Source organism: Prionailurus viverrinus, chromosome A1, assembly GCF_022837055.1.
Source record: "Prionailurus viverrinus isolate Anna chromosome A1, UM_Priviv_1.0, whole genome shotgun sequence".
Classification (NCBI taxonomy): domain Eukaryota; kingdom Metazoa; phylum Chordata; class Mammalia; order Carnivora; family Felidae; genus Prionailurus; species Prionailurus viverrinus.
Window position 1 is genome coordinate 16,862,020 of NC_062561.1, and position 18,307 is coordinate 16,880,326.

Consider the following 18,307-nt stretch of genomic DNA (forward strand, 5'->3'; position numbering starts at 1 on the left):
GCCAGGTTTTGTCATTAACAAACTTCATTCCAGGCCTTTCAGTGGAAATTTAGATAACAAGGATAGTCATTAAATGGTGTTTAGATGAATTTTCCCCCCAATTAGCAATTCAGCTCGATGAATCTGTCAACACAAATCCTTGCATGTATATGCATTTTTTACTGCTTATTTCGAATGGGCGTTCATTAAGCTCTTAATCACATTTATTTACTTTGTTATTTAGTTAGTTGCCACAATCCTTTATATATACATAGAATACATATATACATATTATTGCTTACAGAGCACCCACCCAAAGCATCATACAAAATATTAATTTCGCATGCTCTAAACTGTCGTGGGAAGGTGAGAAATATTCAGAGGGTGTGAAGAACTATGGATCGTATTCATACCAACGCGGAATCAAAGAGAACAGACTGAATTTATTTCCTTCCTTTGGGTTGAGATGATGCCTTTGGGAATAGGAAATCAGGAATCGGAGTCTAAAATAACAAGATAATAACCACAAAATAACCAGAGGCAGCAGCAACAGCAGCATTAACATTCATCATCACAATTAACATTATCATTGAAGCTTCTATTTAATAAGAATCTAAAATGTGAGGCAGTGTTAACACTTTACATTCTTTTTAAATTTTAATTATATTTAATCATCCCATTGGCTCCATAAAGTAAATATTATGATCCTCATTTAACAAATGGAACATTGGGAAGTTAAGTAGTTTGCCTCAGGCGACACAGCTAGAAAGGGATGCAGTTAGGATCCCAATCCAAGCTTTTAGGAAACTAAGCTAGACCTGAAGATGCCTGTGCTTGGCTGACACGGTATTGGAATGTTTTGTTTTATGTGAACGTGTCCAGGGGCATACTGATTCTCCTGTCTTTTTCTTCCTTTATTCCTCCTTCAATTGTTTACTTTTGGGTTAAGTGCATATTTTACACTGTTGATTTTAATTCTTCTTCTCCTTTTTTTGCTCACTTATTAACTATAGGGTTTTAAGTTCTTTTCTCAGTGGTTGCTCCAAAGATTACAATATGCATTTTAATGGATCATAATCTATTTCAGAATAATACTAATGCTGCCAACAAATACAAACTTTGCCTCAAAACAGCCTCATTCCCTTCTCTCTCTCTCTCTCTCTCTCTCTCATGCCATGATGGTCATATACATCTATTTGCAAGTACAAAAATCTGTAGTAGTGCCGTAATTATTGTCTTAAGCAATCTTATGTGTCTTTAAAGTAGCTAAAAAAAGAAATGAAAAATATGTCTGTTCAGTCTTTTATGTTTACCCCCAAGTTGACAATTTCAGGTGTTCTTCATTTCTCCCTGTGTGTTTTAGTCGCCGACTGAAATTGTTTCTTTTTAGCTCGAAGACTTTCCTTTAGTGTATCTCGTAAGGTATGTCCCTGGCAACAGATCTCCTCGGGATCTGTTTTTCTGGGAACATCTTCATTTGCTTTCATTGAAAAAACAATTCATGGAGGCATATTTTATGTATCGTATAATTCAATGATTTCAAGTACACGATTCAAATTTTTTAAAATAAGTGCATCAAGTTGTGTATCTATTACCAGAAAATAATTTTAGAACATTTTCATCATCCCAGTAAGATCTCTTAGGTCCATGAATTATCTCACCCCCTCCACCCCCAACTCCAGGCAAACACTAACCTGCTTTCTGTCTTCACAGAATTTATTCCTCTGGACTATTCATAAAAAATAGAATCACGCAAAAATTGTTTTCCTGTCTCTGACCTCCTTCACCCAATGCAAAGCTTGTGAGGTTCATCTATGTCACATACATACAGCAGCGGTTTCTCCTCCTTCCCCCAATACCAGACATCATTCTCCTGCAAAGAGACACCACACACTGTCCATCAATCTGGCCCGTAGACACCGACCTAGGTCATTCCCAACTCCTGGCCACCATGAATACAGCCACTAAGAATATGAATACACAGATTGTTATATGGATATATATTTTAATTTCTCCGGGTAAACATACACAGAAGTGAAGTTGCTGGGCTGAGTTCTTTCTCTAGGTTCTAGAGGAAAATCTGTTTGCCTCTTTCAGCCTTCGGAGCCTGCTGTTGGTTCACGGTCCTCTTCCATCATCTTCCAAGTCAGAAGTGGCAGGTTGACTTCTTTTCATATCACCTTATTCTGACTTCCTCTTCTGTCTCCCTCTTCCACCTTTAAAAAAAAATGTTTTGTTTTACTTTTTGAGAGAACGTGAGTGGGGGAGGGGCACGGAGAGAGGGTGACAGAGAATCTGAAACGTGCTCTGCTCCGACAGCAGCGAGCCTGATGTGGGGCTTGAACTCACTAACCGGGAGATCATGACATTGGCTGAAGTCGGGCACTCAACCTTCTGAGCCACCCAGGTGCCCCTCCGCCTTCCACTTTTAAGGACTTTGCGATTATGTAAACTCACTGGATTATATCTAGGATATCCTTATTTAAGATCAACTGATTGGCAAACTCAACTCCATCTGCAACCTTGGTTCTGGTTTTCAATGCAGTGTAACATACGAGGTTTCAAGGAGTGGTACATGGACGTCAAATAGGGCCATTGTTCTAGATTACTTTTTCCTTCAGCACTTTGAACATGTTACCCTCCTGTCTTTTCGTCTCTATTGTTTCTGATGATAAGTTAGGCATTAATCATATAGATGAGGTCCTATCTGTAAATGAATCATTTATTTCTTCTTTTATTGCCTTCAAGATTTTCACCTGGTTCTTGGATTTCAGCGGTGTGGTTGTGATAAGTCTAGAGGTACATGTCTGTGCTCAATCAACTCCGGATTTATTGAGTTCCATGGAACCATAGACTTATGTTTTTATCAACTTTGGAAAGTCTTAATCCATTATTCTTCAAGTATTTTTTCACTTTCTCCTCTCTTTTGGGATCTCCCATTACATCCATGTTGGCAAGCTTAATATTACCCTACAGATCTATGAAGTTCTGTCATTTTTCAATATCTTTCTTTGAGATCTGCAGATTGGATGATTTCACTTCTCCTCTCTTCTTCCAAACCAAATGTACCATTGAGCCCCTCTAGTAAATTTTTCATTTTGATTATTGTAATTTGCAAATCCATAATTTCCATTTCCTGTTTTGTATCCTGGTAATCTCCTCCTTGAGAATCTCTATTCATTTACTGTGACTTTGTGTTCCTTTAATTCTTTATACGTGATTTCTTTAATTCTTTGGACATATCTAAAATGAGTGTTTGAAATCTTTTTGTCTGCGAAATCCAACACCTGAGGATATGAAAATATAGCTTGTGTTGATTTTTTCCCTTAATATTGGTTGCACTCTCCTGTTTCTTTTAATTTTTTTTAACTTATTGTTGAAAACTGGACATTTTTGACAATGTTGCAATTCTAGTAGCTTATCTTTTTTTTCCCAAAGGCTCTTTGATGTTCTTCCTGAGTTTTGTTTTCTTCTTTTGTTTTCGCTTCTTGATTTACATGTTTCCTTTGATTTGTGTGTTTCTTTGGTTTCCATGCCTGTGCTAAATCTGTGAAATATGTCTCTACTGTGATGTGCAGCCACTAATATTATATCTTTTCAAGTTGTTTCTTAAAAAAACAAAAAAGCTGCTTTAGGAGTGCCTGGATAGCTCAGTCAGTATAGCATGCAACTCTTGATCTCTGGGTTGTAAGTTCAAGCCCCACATTGGATGGAGAGATTACTTTAGAACAATAAGTTAAAATCTCTAAAACATACAGTCTTGTTTTTAATTTTTGGCCTTGATTCTTAGGAGCCACTGTTGTTAGTATCTGTGTGACTTACTTGCCATCTAACAACTGGCCAGAGATTATGCTCAACCAATTCAAACCAGTAAGATGTCCTTCTTCTGTTGACAGACCTATATGTTGGTAGAAGAGATCATTAAAAATTCAAACCATTTTCAAGTCTTCCTTAGGTTTTACTTGGCTGGTTTGTGCTGGTATCCTGGGCACCTGCATGCAAAACCTGCCAGGAACTCCTTTCCCTAACCACAACTCAGGATCAATATGATGTTGGCCCTCCCTGCTCACCTACATCTGAAATCATCACTTCAACCAACTGTGTTTCTGGTCTTTCATCACTAATACACAAAAATAAGTGGCCTTCCTTCAGCAATGGCAGTGAAACTATTATGTCTTATGGCCTGTCTCATTCTGGCATGCATTCTATGTAGACTAAACTGGGGGAATGAGACAAGCCTCAGGATAAGACACCTCAGATTCTGACTGTCTTTTCCTGAACATCAGCCATTTTTCATGGGTAAACGCTTTTTAGAACGGTGTATACTTTTGGTCAGTTTCCAGGGTGCTGAAATGATAATTTATGCCTATTCTCGGGGAATATGATTTGCCAATTTTCTCACTTGGCCACAGTCATCAAAAAATTTGTAAACATTTTAATTACACAATTAACATAATTGAACACATAATAAGATTGCAGGGAATAAGAATATATAATCTTGTAAAGAGATGCATATAAATCATTTGATAATTGATATCAGTGATAATAGCTATCACTCTTTTATGACTTCAAAAATGACTCCAAACAAATTAGTAACATGAAACTCCTTGCCTGATACATATGGAAAACCTACAAAAAAAAATTAAGTGTAATCATTATGACAGGATCACTTTAAACTTATTCTGAAAACCTTGGCTGATAGAAATGAAATAAGAAGGGATAAAAAGTTTAAAATTTTGGGGGGGAAAGAATAAACAGTTCTTATCTCAAGAGAGTGTGACTCCCTACAAAGAAAATCCAACAGACTTGGGAAAAAAGTCCTTAGAACTTGTAACAGATTTTCGGATACAGGTTTGCTAGATATGAGGTTGCCAGTTTGTTATTGATATAGATATAGATCTCTTGGATTCCCTTATTAACAAAAAATTCTTCTAATAGGTAAATCTTTTAGGTTTAAAAGCAAAAGTTTAGGGGCGCCTGGGTGACCCAGTCTGTTAAGTGTCCAACTTTGACTCAGGTCATGATTTCGCGGTTTGTGAGTTCGAGCCCCGCATTGGGCTCTGAGCTGACAGCTCAGAGCCTGGAGCCTGCTTCGGATTCTGTGTCTCCCTCTCTCTCTGCCCCTCCCCTGCTCACGCTCTGTCTCTCTCTCTCTCTCAAAATTAAACAAACAAACAAACAAAAGCAAAACTTTAATACCTTTAGGACAAACATTATGAGATGATCTCCATGACAGTAGGTTAGGGAAGTTTCTCTTGTCTCAAATTTTAAAAGCACAGATCGCAAAGGAAAAATATCTACATTATAATGGAAGACAAAGGCATTATAACCCATGTTTTTCAATGGTATACGCTGATGCAGAACTGATGTAAATCAATATTACCTTTCCTTCTTCGTTTAATTATATCTTTAAATGTAGGTTTCTCTCTAGTCTCCATAAAAAAAGAGTAATCAAAGCAAAAGTCATTGTATGGTCACCTACCAAACTGGTACTCATTGTTTACTTTCAATTCTAAATAGAAAAAAAGAAAGAAATGAAAAGAAATAATAAGGACAAAAATAGAGATACTTTGAAAATACTGAGACATTCAAAAACCTAACAACAGTGTCAAGGATTCCTTAAGGTCCACAGATCTTGGTCACAAAATAAAAAGTTGTTTGGGATTTTTTACTAATTGTATTTAAAATTTTTCTTTAAAAATTCACACCAAGCATCAAAAAATTAATCACTACTGTAACTTTGAATGTATTTCAAAAAAAAAAAACTTCTATGGGAAATGTCACTTTTGGTATTTTTACAGAATAGATTATAAATGCAAAGTTTCTAGCGTGTTTAAAATAGTTTAGAACTTATTTTTGTTCTCAAAATAATACTAGGTAATATAAACTTGCCCAAGAAAAATTCTATTCTATACTAATATATTTTTGACAAATTGATCTATTCCTTAAATATCATAGAGAAAATGAGGCAGTTGTCTATAATAAGAAAATAAAGCTTTCTTCTAAAACTCAGCATACATGACACAGGCAGACTAAAAATGTATCCCCAGCTTTTGCTCTGTAACTGAAAAGAGTAATTGAGAGAAAATACTGCATACAAACCAATTATACACTTTCCTAAGATACATTTTTAAAAAGCTAAGACCCATCTGTCCTAACATCTGCAAAATTCTTATAATTAAAAGGGAAGGAAATAAACATAGTGGAAATTATTCAAAGATGTTTTTACACTTCACTAAATTTTTATGCTTTAAGTTTGACTATAAGGAGGAGTCTAGAAGAATTATACTTTGTTAAATTGAAATTTGAAAATTTTGTGATCAAAATTGTGAATACCTGATTTTTATCCTGTCTACAATAACTTTGGGATTTTCTCTGTTGCTTATTATAAACTTAATTGTATAATTTTTCATTTCTCTGTGGACCTGAGAAGTCAAACACGGTTGAAATCAGGCAATGTTAGGTCTCTTACTACTGAACTGCCAAATGGAGCTATTTCAGTTGATTTAATGAATCATTAATTTATTCATTAATTGGAAATACATTTTCATTGACAAAAACAGATCTTTCATGTACTTTTCTAGGTGCTGGTATGGCAGTGAAGAATACAGCAAGATACCCGCTTATGTAAAGTTTGCTTGATAGTTTTTTTAAAGTTCTACCTCAAGCACAGAAAAAGAAACTCAGACTCCAGAGTCATGGCAAATGAAACAGGGACAGCAATCTCTTCTTTCTGTCCTGTAGTGAAGAGGGAAATGATTCTCCTCCTAAGGTATTTTAAGCCATTTAATGAGGTGGGATAGACGGCAGAAGGTGAAGTCATATCTTCACTATCATTGGCATTAAAAGACTGAGAAACAGGCCAGGGATTTTTGCCCGATTCTGAAACATGAGATGGAGATCCATGTGTATATAGTTGTGGATCCTGCATAACATTATTTCATTTTAAGTTTTAGATAAAAGATGCTTATGCAGTTTTTTTTTAAATGTTTTAATGTTTCTTTATTTTTGAGAGAGAGACAGAGCATGATGGGGGGAGGGGCAGAGAGAGGGAGACCGAATCAGAGGCAGGCTCCAGGCTCTGAGCTGTCAAGCACAGAGCCTGACATGGGACTTGAACCGATGCACGGTGAGATCATAACCCTAGCCGAAGTCGGATGCTTAACTGACTGGCCTTGCTTATGCAGTTTTCATATGCGCAGGGCCATGTTCTAGGCACACGCAGAATATTCACCCATTTAATCCTCCTACAAACACCATAAAGTAAATGCAATTATTATCACAGTTTTACATATGAAAAAACTGCACAGAGAGAAGTTAAATACGTGGGCTGAGGTCACATAGCTAGAATGTGACAGAGCCAGGATTTGAATCTAAACGGTAAAAGTTTAGAATCCACGTTCCTGGCCACTACAAAAGCTGCCTTTCACATATTCAAGGAGCTCTGTTTCCTAGGATCTCAAGTGGATTTCATGGGAAATGCCGACAGCGTTCCTTTTCTTTAGTTACTAGAAAAGAGCGAGTGGTTCTAATACTGTACTTTAAAATATGCTAAACTGGTAAAGAGAAACAATCTCGAGCAAAACTAATTCTGCAACCTTACATCCTACCTGAAACAGAGTGCGTGTGATTCTTTCTTCTCCAAGCCATGGGAATATGTGTTTAATAGTTTCCTGAGCCTTAACCGGCCTGAACAGCTGTCTAAAACACATTATTTACTTTCAGAAAAGGCAGATTGGGAACTTCCGCAAATACGCCCTTAAAAGTAACAAAAAAACTGACAAAAAAGATTGTCGAAATCAACTCTTGGGAACTCTGAACATTGACCAATGACTTGCAACAATCTCAAAAGCATTCATTCGAGCAAAATTGCTGAACCCCGGTGAGAACAGCAGAGTTGATGACATTGGAGTCTGACCTAGTCCCATCTCCACGCCCACACCCATCAGGATGGTGATTAGCAAAAATCTGGAAGATAACAAATGTGAGAATTTGTGGAGATTGGAACCCACATCATTGCTGGGGGAGGCGGGAATATAAAATGGGGCACCCACTGTGAAAAACAGGTTGGCAATTCTTCAACAAGATACACAGAATTATCATAAGATCCAGAAATTCCGCTGCTAGGTATGTACCTAAAGGAATTGAAAACAGGGACTCAAACAGATACTTGCATGTTCACGTTCATAGCAGCGTTATTGACAGTAGCCCAGAAGTGGAAACAACCCCAGTCCCTCAGATGAATGGATAAACTAAATGTAATATATACAGACAATGGAATATTATTCCACCATAAAAATAAGGAATACGTTCTCTTTTTTAAAGAAAAAATTTAGTTATTTATTTTGAGAGACAGATAGAGAGAACTTGTGGAGGAGCTGCAGAGATAACGGGACAGAGAGAATCCCAAGCAGCGATTCGACACGGGGCTCGATCCCATCACCCTGGGATCATGACCTGAGCTGAAATCAAGAGTCGATGCTCAACCAACTGAGCCACCCAGGCGCCCCCCAAAAAAGTAGCACATGTTATCACACGAAAGAGCCTTAAAGACATTGTGTTAAGTGAAATAAGCCAGACATAAAAGTATGAATAATGTATGACTCCACTTATACATGATACCTAGAATAGGCAGATTCATAGAGACAGAACAAAGACTAGAGGTCAGGAGGGGTCCAGGGGAGGGAGGGTGGAGAATTACTGCTTAATGAGTACAGACTTTCCATTTGGGGTAATGAAAATGTTTGGATAGAGTAGCGATGATTATACAACACGGTGAATATAACCAATGCCGCATATTCATAAACTTAAAAATGGCTAAAATGGTAAACTTTATGTTTCTATTTTACTACAATTTAAAAAAAAAAAATACAAAAAGCCCCACCCTCAGGTCTTCTGAGCTTTTCCAGCATCATTCACTCAGTAATGTTTAAAAGCTCTTCTTTCTTTCTCTCTTTCTTAAATAACTATGGATGCCCTTTGAAGTTATTTACATTTATTTGACCTTTGGAGAAGATAAGATCATAAAGTCTCCATTTTTTATAACCTTTCTCGTACTCAAAATTTATGACAAATATTGCCCTTTCTCTGCCATTCAAAATCAGCACAAAGCGTTTTAATCTCCTCTAAAATATCCTGTGTTTTCAATCTCTTTCTTATATAAGAACTTCTCTTGGTCTGTGTTTGAACTTTTCCTAGTTTCTCTCAGGTTGGAGACAAACTAGAAAACGTGCTGCAGGGAGAATGTGACAACCACTAAATATACTGCGGGAGCTAAATTTCTGCTGTATGGAAATCTGACATCCTTCTAATTAAGAAAATATATAAAGTATGTATATGTTTTCCTTTTTTGTCTTTTACTTATAATTTCTAATTCTCAATTTGTTCTTTGTTTCCTATTTCCAGTGCACATTTATTCTCGTTACTGCACAGAATTAGTCTCTCTAAAATTCCATCCTGTAGCATTCTAGTTATTTCTCTAAAGTGTCTTTTAATTTTTAATTCCATCTGGCTAAGTGCTGGTCACCTCCTCAGTGTCTGCCAGGGACTTAATGAAAATGCTCACTAATCCATCTCATAGGTCAGACTTGTCATTTACCTCTCAGGACTCTGGGAGAAATTAATGAGATCATCGCTGCAGTGCTCTTTGAAGACTTGCATTTTAGAAGAGCTATGCCAGAAGTCTCCAACAACTTATACTAAGAAATTCTTCATTGAAAGGTGAATTTTGTGATTTTTAGTAAATGTTAAGAGCATTAGGTACACCCAGCTGTTGGAAACTTGAAACATAATACTTGAAGCCAAAAACACTCTTATTGATATAACTACAGATAACATAGGGGCTGGCGAGGAATGTAAATAAAATTATTTAAATCATATAAATAATTCTCCCAAAAGTTTGTATTAACACTTATCATATCTTAGGATAAACAAGATGATACTGAATAATACTCAGATCAATATTAATTCATTGCCTAAATATTTAAACATAATACTGTGTAAACATTCTTAGAATGTTTTGCAAACACATATGAAGAAGAGAAAATTATACGTGGTTGGGGAGCCTGGGTGGCTCAGTCGGTCAAGCATCCAATTTCAGCTCAGGTCATGATCTCTCGGTTTGTGAGTTCGAGCCCCAAGTTGGACTCTGTGCTGACACCTCAGAGCCTGCAGCCTGCTTTGGATTCTGTGTCTCCCTCTTTCCTGCCTCTCCCTTTCTCACTCTCTCTCTCTCTCTCTCAAAAATAAACATTAAAAGTTTTTTTAAAGAAAATTATACATGGTTTATAACACAGTTCCATCAACATTTTGCCATCTTGCCTTTGATTCTATGCCTAAGTATGTATTTTTAACGATGCTGAATAAATACTACATTTTGAATACTGTGTGCTAATTTTAAAGGCTTTTTCTCATTGCATCATAAGATATAAAAATATTGAACTAAAAGATAAACATGAGATGACATTAACCAGAGTTCTACCACTGTTAATATTTTTATGTCATTCGGGGCACCTGGGTGGCTCAGTCCCTTGAGCGTCTGACTTTGGCTCAGGTCATGATCTTGCAGTTCCAGAGTTCGGGCCCCACCTCCGGCTCTGTGCTGACAGTTCTGATGGAGCCTGGAGCCTGCTTCTGATTCTGTCTTCATCTCTCTGCCCCTCCCTCGCTTGCACTCTCTCTTTCTCTCAAAAATAAACATTAAAAAAATATTTTTATATCATCCAATAAAAAGCATTTTTATATGGTACAAAATTTTCTATTTGAACATAAGTGTCTATTTTAACGACTTCATTACATAAGAATAAATGCTCATTAGGCAAAAACTGGTAATGAAAATAGGCAGAAAAAAAATATTAGAAATCATCACGAATCCCACCACGCAGGGACATTCTTGCTAATATTTCGGGTTAGAGTTTCTTCATTTCTTCCTAGATGCAAATATGTGTATGTCTGCGTGTAGGATTACAAATACACAGATACAGGCATAGGCTACGGACTGGACTTTGTCGCTTCCCCGAAGTCACACGCTGCTACCTCATCCTCTGTGTCATAATAGTAGGAGGTGGCAGTGTCGGGAGGTGATTGGTTCACAAAAGCAGAACCTCCTTGAACGGGATCAGCGCCTTTATAAAAAGCGACCTCAGAGGGTCCCTCAGCCCTTGTACCGCGCGAGGACACAGCGACAAGACCCTCAGAAGGAAGCCGGCCCTCACCAGGCACCGGATCTGCAGCATCTGGGTCACCTTGACGGTGGGCTTCCCAGCCTCCAGAGCCGTGAGAAACTAACTTTTGTTGTTCGTAAGTCACCCAGACTGTGGTGCTTTTGTTACGGCAGCCCAAATGGACTAATACAACATAGCTTTACATAGAGTTATGAAGATAAACACACAGTATTTTATAATCAAGTTTCCGTATCAATAATTAAATACAGTCTGAAGGCTTAAAGCCTGCAAAATATTCCAATACAGGAAAGACCATGCATAAAATAGAAAGGACCTAAGTTCTGATGTCAGAATGCCTGAATTGTCTCGTTACCCTCTGCTGACAGTGTGTCCTGTGTAGTTTTTTGTAAAACCTTATCTGCAAAATGGCAGACAAGATAAAATTATAACACAATGTGTGGTTACATCACAAGGATGAAATGTAATAATGCATGTATAAAACCTTGAAAGGTGCCATATAGTAAACACTACATAGTGCTTGCTTCTTTTCATCATTATGATGGTTAAAGAAGCTAAGCTCTATTTGTTAACCATTTGTTCCCGATTTTCCATTACTGTCAATCATCCTGTGACGATTACCTTCATGCTATATTTTTGCACAATTTTATCCTTACAATAAGACTGGGAAAAAAAAAAAACTCCTTAGTTAAAGGGAAGCTACTTTTTAGGATCTTCTGATAACTTTCCAAGTAGTACTCTGAAAATATTTTAATTTTCCCTCCCACCAAATATGTACCAGAATGGCTATTGTACCTCTCGCCAACACTAGGTGTTATCATTCTTAATATGCGTTAATTTGGAAAAAAATTTAAAGATAAATTAAATAGCAAATGTTACTATTTTTACAAATATTTTTACAAATGGATATTTTATAAATATCTATTTATTAAGTTTCTTTTTTTGGAAACTGCCTTCACAGTTTTGTCTGAAGATTATTTTCCTGTCATGATGATCACTTTTTCTTATTTATCTCATAAGTGCATTCACAAAACACTGTCCAAAATAATTTCCTAATGTTTTTGTCTTTACTGTTCACATTGGCTTATTCTTCTTCGTCAATTTTAGGATCTTCCTTTCTAGTAAGGGAAAGAATCTCTTCTCTAGGTTCTGAAATTTCTTTCCACTTTGTACAATTTTTTCAAAAATGTAAATGAATAAAATTTGTATTCTCATAAACTTCTTGCACACGTTTTAAGATTGTATTTTCTTTGTTTTTAACTTGGAATTGGTTCTTATTTTGTGCTGAATGTTTAATTCAGTAATTTGATCATCACTGGTGTCATTTCTACTTTTGCTTCCCGCAATATTAATTTCAATTCTGCTACTGAATTCATAGTATCCTTACTATCCTAACTTTCTAATTGCCTTCTTATATCAACTAATTCTCTTCTTATATATTTCAATTCTTATTTCAAAAAGAGTACACTTTTTCTAAATTTTTATTTTGCAGAGAATTACTTTTGGAAGAAATGTCTTCTTCTGAGTCTTGAATTTACCGTTTTCTCTTTCAAAAAACATGCATGCAATTCTTATGTCTTTGAAGATCAAAGGAGGGATTGAATATAACACGTGTGTGATGATAGTAAGATTTAGCATTTATTAAGTACATATTAAATGCAGTGTTGTTACGTGTATTATCTTATTTTCCTGCAGCTCCTCAAGGTAGGTATTACTATCATCATTTTACAGATAATGAGATTGTATCTTATATTAAGTAACTTGTTTATTGTTACGCACACATCTATTAAGAAGGAAAATTGGGGGTGTTTGGGTGGCTCAGTCAATTACATGTCTGACTCTTGATTTTGGCTCAGGTCATGATCTCACAGTTGGTTTGTGGGATCGAGTTCTGTGTCGGGCTCCATGCTGACAGTGTGGAGCCTGCTTGAGATTCTCTCCCTCTCTCCCTCCCTCCCTCTCTTTCTGGCCCTCCCCTGCTTGCTCTCTCCTCTCTCTCAAAATAAATAAACTTCAAAAAAACAAGAAGAGAAATTGTAATTTATTCAGATGTCAAATATATCTTGTTCCCAACACAATGAGCTATTTAATTAATGACTTTTTTTGGTCCCATTTAGTCTGAAGGAGTTAACATTGAAATACAGGTTATTAGCAAAGACTTACAGAAATTTATCATCTATGGGAAGAAATGATCCTAAGTGAACAACTGTGATAAAGAATCGAAGTGTGCTCTTTCAATACTAAGCTCTATGTAATTAAAATGGCGAGGCTACTCCACCTGGTTATTAGAACTTGAGTTCAGACATGTTGTGTTTAGGGACACAGAGAAAGCCATTCTTGCTACAGCATAGTGTTTATTTTGGGGAAAGTGTCTAGGTAGGATCACATTGTTTCTAAACCAGTAAACGAGACTACTAGAACCACACGTCTGACTCTAGAATAACTTTGGATATCTTGAATGCTTGAATAGCAGACTTCACTCTGTTGAAAATCTGGACACCAATAACTTTTTTTTAACAAATAAATAGTATTAAAAATAGTATTGAGAAAAGGGTATTGCAAATCCCGTCAGAGAATCATCTGTTTAAACATGTGCATGAAGATACCAAAATGAATAATGCTCCACCGCCTCTTGCTTGTGGCTCAGCAAATCACAATCTGGTGGAAAACACCCTACAGACACAAATCATTTCAATAGTCATAAATATTGAGCACATGCACAGATAGGCTTACAAACAGTGGTATGTATCCAAATAGTTACAATGCATTGAGGAACATCCTATTATAGAGTCATAAATACTGAGTTACAAGTATAGAGCACAAATAAAGTAGCTAATCCTATCTATGTGAAGAACGGTGAAAACCTCATCTGAGTGTTGATTTGTGATAATTAATAGGATTCTATCAGCTAGTGAGAAAGGGGAAAAGTAAATGTCCTCTTTTTAAATTTTTTTTTCATTATTTTCTACCTTCATTTCTAAGAATTCTTCGTGTTTGATATGGTGAAGTTTTCAACAGCTTGAAGTCACATTTCAAGAACAGGAATTATCCCTGGAGAGCAGAGAGCACATTGGGTCATAATGGCCATAGAGGGATATTGGACTCCTTCCAGCATTTCAGATCACAAGGTGGGTTTTTTTTTTTCAGTGTTTTTTTAATACCCCAAACTTTTCTTATAAATGTTTGCACTTAGATGAGGTTGGAGCTTAACTCAGATCTGCATTAGCTATGTGGTAGACTTAGGATCAGGGGATCAGACTCCTCTTAGTATTTTTAAAGCATGCTTCCAAAAGGGGAAAAGATCATTTATATTTAAAATAAAGCAATGTTCTTAGAAGCTGCCCTCCGCTCCTTCACCTTCTCGTTTGAAAGCATATGGAACAAGAGACTGCCCAGATTCAGAGTAAATACTTCAAGGTGATTTAGGATCCTTTAAATACAGCCTAATCCCTTTTCACTCAACAGAAATGCAGAGCTGCTCTGAAGACCCCGGTAGGGCCCAGAGGTGCCCCAGTCAGCAATACCATGAGCGTTCTCATGGCAACTTGTAAAGTAAGTGAGGGGACTTTTTATACCTGCTGCCTTTCCCTTAAAAAGCTCTTTCTTTGCTTATCCCTGGACCCTCTTATTCTGTGGCATCTATCCTGACGTCCTTCACTAAAAAAAGTATTTCCTCTCCGACAGGGGTCAATGCATCTCAATTTAACTGATGATAGTTAAAACTATGCTTTTCTGAAAAAGGCACCTATGCTGTAGTAAAACATTAGTTCACCGATGTGTAGCCTATGTTAAAGATTAGCCAAGCTCAGTTTTATTCATTTATTTCATTATTTGTTTCTGGTTACTTTGCCCTCGTGTCCATTTCTTTGTGCTTTGAAACATAGATAGCTTAACAATTGGGAAAGATAATGCAGTCTTTGATGATTTTTCACTGAAATTCAGTTGATTTATGAAGACAGAATGGGAGGGTGCAAGCATTGTGAATAGTCCCATAGGTGTACAGATGGGAAAAGAACAATACCGTAAAACAGTGGAAAAGTAAGGATTCTTATTTCCTGCTCTAAGAAAGGCAACTGCATTAGATTGGAAACTTTTATAGTAAGTAAATTCTGCAGGGCTCTGAGATACAGTTTAGCAGATTTTTTGTTCCCCCAAATTTGCTATTAAAATTGTATAAAGTGCTCCATCAATCTCTCTTTAACTCTTGAGGGCAGATTGTTAATTTCTCACAGTTACGTACAAATATTTATGACTTAACAATGAATACTTCAATGACCTTTGTTTTGCTTAAAATACTAGGTCTAAGTTCATCCTTTCTAGTATATTCACTAGACTAAATTTACTTTCTCTTTTCACTCAGATGATGAAATTGATTTATGAAATTTTGATTTAGAAAATAACTTAGAAATCATCAATTCTAATTCTTTCATTTTATAGATGAAAAAGTTGAGGCCCAGACAGGTTTCTTTTCCCTCTTTAAAATTTTACCTTTTAAAAAAGGTAGAAAACAAAACCATATTTAAAAAAATCATGTGATATATATAGATATATATATATTTCATTAATGAAATGTTTTTCTATCTTGTAGGCTTATTATTATTAAGCCAAGCCATGAGATTTACAGTAAGGAGAAAATGGATCATTCTGGAGATAGGAAGTCTATAGAGCAGGGAAGAAGGAGGCTATGAAGCAAGCGTGTTTCATAATTAGAGCAGAGAATTAGAAAGCCCTTATGGTATAGTTGGAGGAGAAAGAGGAGAAAACAAGAAAGGGGAGAAATGGATAATAGTGAGTGTTCTTAAATCCCCTTCCCTCAATCCTTACTTCAGGGCATAGGAAAGTTAAAGTTAATAGGACACACACTCAGAAATGTGGGGAGGTAAGCCTCCTAAAGCTACTGGCTTGCTATTCACTGAGCAGAGCACCCTGGGAAAATTCAAACACTGCTGAGTGTTGTACATTGGGTACACAACCGTATATGTGTATCAACAGTATAATGTGTATCATACTCACACACTAAGCCCTGGGTGGAAGGCTAAATATGGGCCAAAGAAATGTATACATGATTATTCTAACATATCCCCCTCTCCATTCTCCACAGCTTGCCTATGTTGTACAAGGAGGAGAGATGCTTTAGTGTCCAGTTGGGAAGGAAAAAGAACCCTGGATCCAGAGTCGTAAGGGGAAAAGAACTGCTCTTTCCAGCAAAGACAAGTTCATGCACATCTCTTTTTTTTTTTTTTTTTTTTCTGCTCTGTCTCCATTTGGGTGGTCTTTCTCCAAAGAATCATAAAAAAATAAGCTATGTTTTAGAATCTCATTCTTCTTGAGGGAAGACCAGAAAACTCTCTCTCTACCTCTGGACTAATCTGCCTCAATGTAGCTGAGGAAATCTGGACTTCCTCAGCAGCTGGCATTGTTCAAAATAGACCATCCTTGCTTTGGGTCATACGACTCAAGTCTCAGGTATGTGCTTCACTTCTCGATTCTGGATTGCCTGTCACCTACAACAAAGAAATCGATTTTATCTAGCCAAATTCATGACAGTTCTATATAAAGTTTTGTCAGTAAAGGTGAGTGTTTATGTAAAGCATTATTTTGCTCACTCTTATCCTGTGGAAATATTTATCTGAGTAACCTCACATGTAGAATGTATTATTGGGGAGAGAATTGGGATCCTTTCATCATTCCTATTGACCCAATGAACTTCTTTGGTGCTGCTTAGAATTTTTCAGGGTGCGTTCTGCTCACCAGAAACTAGGTTACAACACAAAATTTGTATCAATTTAAAGAGAGAGCCAAAGTTCTGGGCATGTTCTATTTAAAGATATCCTGGGGCACCTGGGTGGCTTAGTCGGTTAAGCATCTGACTATTGATTTTGGCTCAGATCATGATTTCACGGTTTGTGAGCTCAAGCCTCATGTTGGACTCTGTGCTGAGATTCTCTCTCCCTCTCTCTTTCTATCTACCCCTACCTCACACTCTCTGTCTCAAAAATGAATAAACTTAAAAAAAATAAAGATATCCTGCTGTAAAATTTACCTGCTGTAAAATGTCTGAAACAGTGTCCTGAAGAAAGAGGGAATGTATATGATTATATGTACAAATATCTTACTTAATTTTGTTAAAAGAATCGGTCCTTTTTTTTTTTTTTTTTCTTTTCAAAATGTTTCTAGGACTACACACACTCACCTGCGATCATCCCTTCACAGTCTCAATATCTGGTGTCTTCTCTTCCTGACATTTCAATGTTGGAATGTCACAGCACTCAGCCTTCATTACTTTCTTCTTCCTTCTCGACACTCACTCCCTAAGTGGTCCCATCTAGAGCCATATCTTTAAATACCCACCTTATGTTAACTCTCAAATGTATATCTCCTGCCTTCCCTCTCTTCTGAATGTCATACCCGGATATCCAACTGCCTATTCATCATCTCCATTTGAATCTAAAAGGCATCTCAAAATTCACATGTTAAAAATAGAACTTTCAATCTCCACTCCCAGCAAATCTGCTTCTCATTCAGTCATCGCTAGCTCAGTAAATGGCAGTACTATTCACCTCATGGCTCAGGGTGAAAATAAATAAATAAACAAACCGGTGGTATCGTCCCTTTCTCATTCTCACACCTGCTGCCCAAAACACCAGTAACTCTGTTGACTCTAAGTTCAAAATACTGTATATCTGGAATCTAGTCGTTCTCACCACTATAACGGTAGCCCAAGCCAACATCGTCTCTCCCCTGATCTGTTGCAAAGGCCTCCTTATGGATGTTCTTGCTTTCACTCTTGCCTCCTGTGAGCTATTCTCCATGCGGTAGGCAGAAATATGCTCACGAATCAGAATGTATCAACTACATCCCTATTCTAAACCCTTCTAGTGGTTTCCTGTAAAATGAGGAAGAATACCAGTGTTTATGTCATGGTGTTGCTAAGAAGATTCAATAACATCTCCATGAAGCACTTTGTATAGTTTCTGGCACATAGAAATAGTCAAGGGAAGTAGGTAATTATTATTAGTGAGTTTCTTTAGCACAAGATTTCCCTGTCTGCAGTCCATCATTCACAGGAAGACAAAACTGCCTACAAACTTCAGGGTGCTCGTAGGATCAATTCATCCCTTATGGCCTCAAACACATTGTCCTTCGAT

At 36.8% G+C, this 18,307-nt stretch overlaps 1 long non-coding RNA gene across 1 annotated transcript; it reads left to right on the forward strand.

Moving 5' to 3' along the window:
• Positions 1 to 11,092: 11,092 nt before the first annotated feature.
• LOC125162615 (uncharacterized) lies at positions 11,093 to 16,466 on the forward strand. Its single transcript, XR_007151115.1, has 4 exons — positions 11,093 to 11,277; positions 14,142 to 14,287; positions 14,625 to 14,711; positions 16,261 to 16,466. It is a non-coding gene; the product is annotated as an uncharacterized LOC125162615 (long non-coding RNA).
• The last annotated feature ends 1,841 nt before the right edge of the window (positions 16,467 to 18,307 follow it).